This window comes from Neopelma chrysocephalum, unplaced genomic scaffold (genome assembly GCF_003984885.1).
Source record: "Neopelma chrysocephalum unplaced genomic scaffold, ASM398488v2 Primary Assembly neopelma1_105, whole genome shotgun sequence".
NCBI lineage: Eukaryota > Metazoa > Chordata > Aves > Passeriformes > Pipridae > Neopelma > Neopelma chrysocephalum.
In genome coordinates this window covers 888,448-893,353 of record NW_020897769.1, presented here as the reverse complement: position 1 = coordinate 893,353, position 4,906 = coordinate 888,448, and the positions used below count along the sequence as shown (strand labels likewise).

At 58.3% G+C, this 4,906-nt stretch overlaps 1 protein-coding gene across 1 annotated transcript in view; it reads right to left on the bottom strand.

The window, feature by feature from the left end:
- The window catches only part of SPRY3 (sprouty RTK signaling antagonist 3), a 10,402-nt gene extending 8,437 nt beyond the window's left edge, over nt 1-1,965 (bottom strand). Inside the window, exon 1 of the mRNA XM_027696122.1 lies at nt 1,759-1,965. The gene's annotated coding sequence lies outside the window, so the exon portion shown is untranslated. The remainder of the gene's footprint in view (nt 1-1,758) is intronic.
- Nucleotides 1,966-4,906: the final 2,941 nt, after the last annotated feature.

The window sequence follows — 4,906 nt, the reverse complement described above, 5'->3', positions numbered from 1 at the left end:
GGGAGGAGGAGGAGGAGAAGGAGGAGGAGGAGGAGGAGGAGGAGGAGGAGGGATGGAGGGAGGAGGGAGGGACCTGGAGCTGCCCGGGAGCATCGCGCTCCCCCTCGCTCTGCGCTGCCTTCCCGGAGCTCTTAACGCTTTACCCAGGTGGCGTCATCCCGCTGAAATGGACTCGGCCCATTAGCGGCCCCGCAGAGCCCCGCAGCGCTCCCCAGGCGCCGCTGCCGCCCAGCCCCGCCGCGGCACGAACACCCGCTACCTAAACGTTTCCGTCTGCCCCGGGTTCCGCATCCCCCTCCTGCCCCCAGTGGGATGTCCCCGCCACCTCCCGGCCCGGTGTCCCCCCCCGTGCCCACCGGGACAGCCCCCCAGCAGGGCATTCCCCTTGGGGACACGCATCAGCATCACGGGTACGGTCGCGATGTGTTGGGGTCAGTGTGACACCGCGGGAAGGCTGCAAAGGGCCGGGAGCGACTCTCCCGGGATCTGTCACCTTGGGCTTGATCCATAAATCGCTGTGAAACGGGGGCAGTCACCTCACAGAATCATCAAAAAGGTTGGAAAAGACCTCTAAGGTCATCAAGTCCAACCTTCTCCCGGCTCACCTCTTCCCAGGAGGCACCAGAGAGTGCCCGGGTGCTGTTCCCAGTATTTCCCAAAAGTCCAAACCAACACCTGAATTAGCTCCCGTACTCGGGGCAGAGAGGTTGGAAAGGGGGTTTTCCGTACTGAAACCCACAGAACCAGCACATAAACATCTCACTGTCCCAGAAACAAAAAGCTTGGACTCCAGGTCCAAGCAGGACCTGGATCTTCCACCCCAGAGGTTTTCCTGGGTCCCTGCATGCTCCCTCCTTTGCTGCTTTCCCGGCTCAGGAGCATCAGGGATCCTTGTGACACCCCTCAACCCCATGTGTAAGTAAATTGGACCTGGTTTGCCAGTCCCAAATACACAGGGTCACCTTGATGACACTGGACATCACCCATGGGCCCCACCAGAGCCCCCACCCTCCCTTCGTTCCTCTCAGTGCTTCCAGGGTGGTCACCCATCCTTCCTGGGAGCATTCACTGGATGAGCAAAGCAACACCCCAGCTCAGAGAGGGCTTAGGACCTGCTCCAAGGCACAAAGCTGAAGCCACTGAGCCCCCAGGCAGGTCCCCAGCAGCACGGGACCCCTGGGGTGGGCAGGTCCCCGGGATCTGGGGGTGTGGGAGCAGGATGGGGAATGAGGGAAAGAGAAGGACCTGCAACAAGGATGACAAATCCAGCTCTGCCGCTTGTGGCTCTAACAGATGGGGACAAACCAGGGTGATCCCACGGACCTCAGGGGCTCCCTCCCAGCTGATGCCAGCAGAAGCACTGGAATCCTCCCCATCTGGGGCCAGTGACTCCACTGTCCCACATAGTGACCGGCTGAGCTTTTACAGATTAATTTTTAGTCATTTCTGGGCTGAGGGTTTCTCCATCTCCATGGGATCCCACTAGGGATGCTCCTCCAGGAGTTTCTCCAAGAGGAACCAGTCCCTGACAGCATCCCTCAGCCTCGGCTCCAGCTCAGAGCCTTCAGGCTGCATCCCTCCGCGCTCCCACCGGCCCCTCCTCTTATCCCCATCGCTCTCAGCTCCGTCTTTAAAGGCACAGAAAGGATCCGAGCTGCCCAATTCCCAGCGACTGCCAGCTGGCTGGGAGCACCTGACTCCTGGGGGGAGCACGTGTGATGCCGTCCCTTTCTCCCAGCCCAAATCTCTCACTCCCACCTTGAGGTGCCGGTGATTCAGGCTTCCCTCGCTGGCTCCCAGCATCCCAGCGCAGCCCGCGTCGTGCTCAGCCAGCGCCGCTTTATTCCTCGCTGGCTGCCGAGGGAGGGCCAAAAAGGCATGAATGCGGAGCTCCCGGGAGGAGTGGGAGGGTGGGAAGCGGAGGGAGAATTGCAGCCTCCTGGTGAGTTATTGACCGCAGCAGCGCTCGAGAGGAGGGCTGGGAACCCGAGGGCGTTTGCAAAGCAGGAAACTTCGCTCCCAAAGGAAGGGTCTGGGGCTGAGCACCTGGCAGGGTTCGGAGGGGGATTGGCTGTCGGGAGAGGGATGTGGTTCTCCCCTGCTGAGCTGTAGCAGAGGAAGGTGTGAGACTCGTGCAGGTTTCTGGTGCTCTCTCCCTGTGCAGGGTGTGTGGGAGCGGGGGGCTGAACAGCCCTCCCTCGGCCCCACACTCTGCTGCCTCTGCTCCTCCTCAGCCTCTACCTGCAGCTATCCCAGCTCCTCTCAGGTCACCTTTTGGATTGGTTTCACTGCTCATCCCAATTGGAATCTGCCACCTCTAACCCCTTGAATGCCCCCTGGGGTCCTGCCCAAAGGGATGGGGAGAAGCAGGTCCTGGGTGTCCCACTTATATGTGAGGCTGTCAGAGCATCTCCTGCCTGGGACACACCGGCATCGAGATGGCAGCAGCACATCCTGGAGTTCCCAACTCCAGCTGAGCCTGCTCAGCAGCTTCCCAGCTCCTGTTGCAGATCCCTGTATTTGGGAAACTCCCATCCCCAGCAACCCCCACAGGTCACCAGCAATTCCTCCCCACTTTTCTCCTTCCACTCCCCCTGCACATCCCAAACAACCCAAAAATCATGGAGGGTCACTCGCTTTCGTTCTTCTTCCCAAAAAGTGTTTCTTTAGATTCACACCTTGCTCACAAATCCAAGCGAGCTCAATTTGGAACCTGGAGAACTTAGTTGTGATTTTAAAACAACCGGGATTGCTCAGCACCATTTTCCACACCACCTCCAGCCCTGCCTGTGCCCACAGCCGGCCTGGGAGTGGGCAGTGGAGAGGAGGATATCCCAGAGCAAGGCTCAGGATGTCTGATCTGTCCTGATGCTATTTGCCAAGCTTGGGCTCAGGGGGAGGGTAATTCACCTCCAGTTAAAGACGATGCAGGGGAGGGAGAGAAAAAAGGGGAGAGGAGAAAGAGAACACGCAATTCCCCTGATTCAATCAGCCAGAAACAAGGAGGTGCTGGTGCCCTCTAATTCGGAGATTCACAGATTTTAGGGCCAGAAGGGACTGTGATGCTCATCTAGCCTGACAGTCTGGATTATGTAAAAGCCACTTGAAGCCAGACAGTGCCACGAGCTTTTTAGAAGCAGCAGCAAGCGCCGGGGAACTTATCAAAGGACTGTGATGTTCCCGAAGTGGGGGACATGTGGCTCCCAACATGCTGCGGGGAGGAGGAGGAGCCCAGGTACACCCACCCCACCGGGCTCCGGCTGAACAGACGGCAGCGCCGGGGGAGAGGAAGCATCATTTCCCTTCCCTGTCATGCAGCTCCTTTGCGCAGAAAGAGAGTTAAGTAAGGAAAAAAACCCAACCCCTTCCTTGTGTTTTCCTTCTGAACATTCCCTAGTCCCTGGAAAGAAAACGCCCTGCCGGGATCCTGGCCCTGAGACGTTTCTTGGCCGCTTTGGAGTCAAACCCCATGGTTTGCAGGGATGCAGCTCCACAGCCGCCGGAGCTGAGCCGGCCTCTCCGGGAGCCGAATCCGGAGCTCCGAGCTCAGCCCGCAGCGCCCGGAGGTGTAGCCATTGACTGCAATGAGAGTTTCCCTCTGAAGATGGAGCCAGGCAGCATAAAACATCAATAAAGCGCTCAGGATGCGTCCCTTAATGAGCTGAGATCGTAACAGGCTGCCAGAGCCTGCCAGAGCTGCCCATTCTGTCGGGAGAGAGGAGCAGATCCTGCTGGGGAGGTGTTAAGTGGGTCCTGCTGACTCATTGATGCAGATGGATCCGGCTCCGTGCCCAGGCAGGAGGAGCTGCCTCGGGGGGCAACATCCAGTGCCCAGGGTGAGCAGGTACCCGGCACCTCAACCCATCCCGAGGGGCACAGAATGGCAGCTGGGATTTTTTCCCTCTCCATGTCCCTTTGTGTACAGTGAGAGCCAAGCACTGGGGTGTCCCAGCCTGGGACACCTTCTTCACCATGAGGGTGGGGAGGCCCTGGCACAGGTTGCCCAGAGAAGCTGTGGCTGCCCCATCCCTGGAAGTGTCCAAGGCCAGGTTGGACAGGGCTTGGAGCAGCCTGGGCTAGTGGAAGGTGTCCCTGCAGGGGGTTGAAACTAGAGGATCTTTAATTACCTTCCAACCCAAACCACTCTGAGATTCCGTGACTGATGGGCTCCCTGCACTTCCACAGAAAGCATGTTTGTCCCCTGCCCAAAGCCACATCCCCCTCCCAGCACAGAAACCAGAGCAAAGATGTGACTCCAAAGGCGAGACCCCAACCCTGAGCTTCTGAGGAGCCTGTGCAGGGCGGGTGAAGAGATGGTGCATCAGTCACAGAGACACCAGGGGATGGTCAATACAGGCGTGTCCTCACTGGAAAATGGGAAAATGGTTAACTCCATTTTCCAGCTCCCTGGAAGGTGCCTGTGGTAGAGCTCTGCAGCTGGATCCCTCGCAGATGAAGGGCATGGAGGTGAAGGCTTCTCATTCCCATCAGGATTGGGCTGTCTTTGGCCTGGCTGGGGTGCCATGGGGGGGGTGATGTGTATTTCCCCACCCAAAACCCACTGCTACACCCATTGGGGGATCAAGTGACAAAGGATTTGCACCTTCCAGACCCTGAATGTGCCAAAAAAGCCCTCAGAGCACTGGTCCTTTGGCCAAGTCTCACCCTGCATCTACAAGACGTGTTCCTCACCCAACCTGTGCCTGTGTGACACCTTCATCCCTTCTTTGATGAGGATGTGATGCTCCCATGAGTGTCTCTTCTGCCCTCAAGCCTTCAGGGCCTTCTCTTTCCCTGGATTCTCTGCCCTGTGATCCCTGTGATGCTCCTTGGGTGGTCCCTGATCTTTCCTGGGAGCAGTCACCGGCCACTGTTCCAGGTCTTCTTCAGGCTTCTCAGCAGTCTT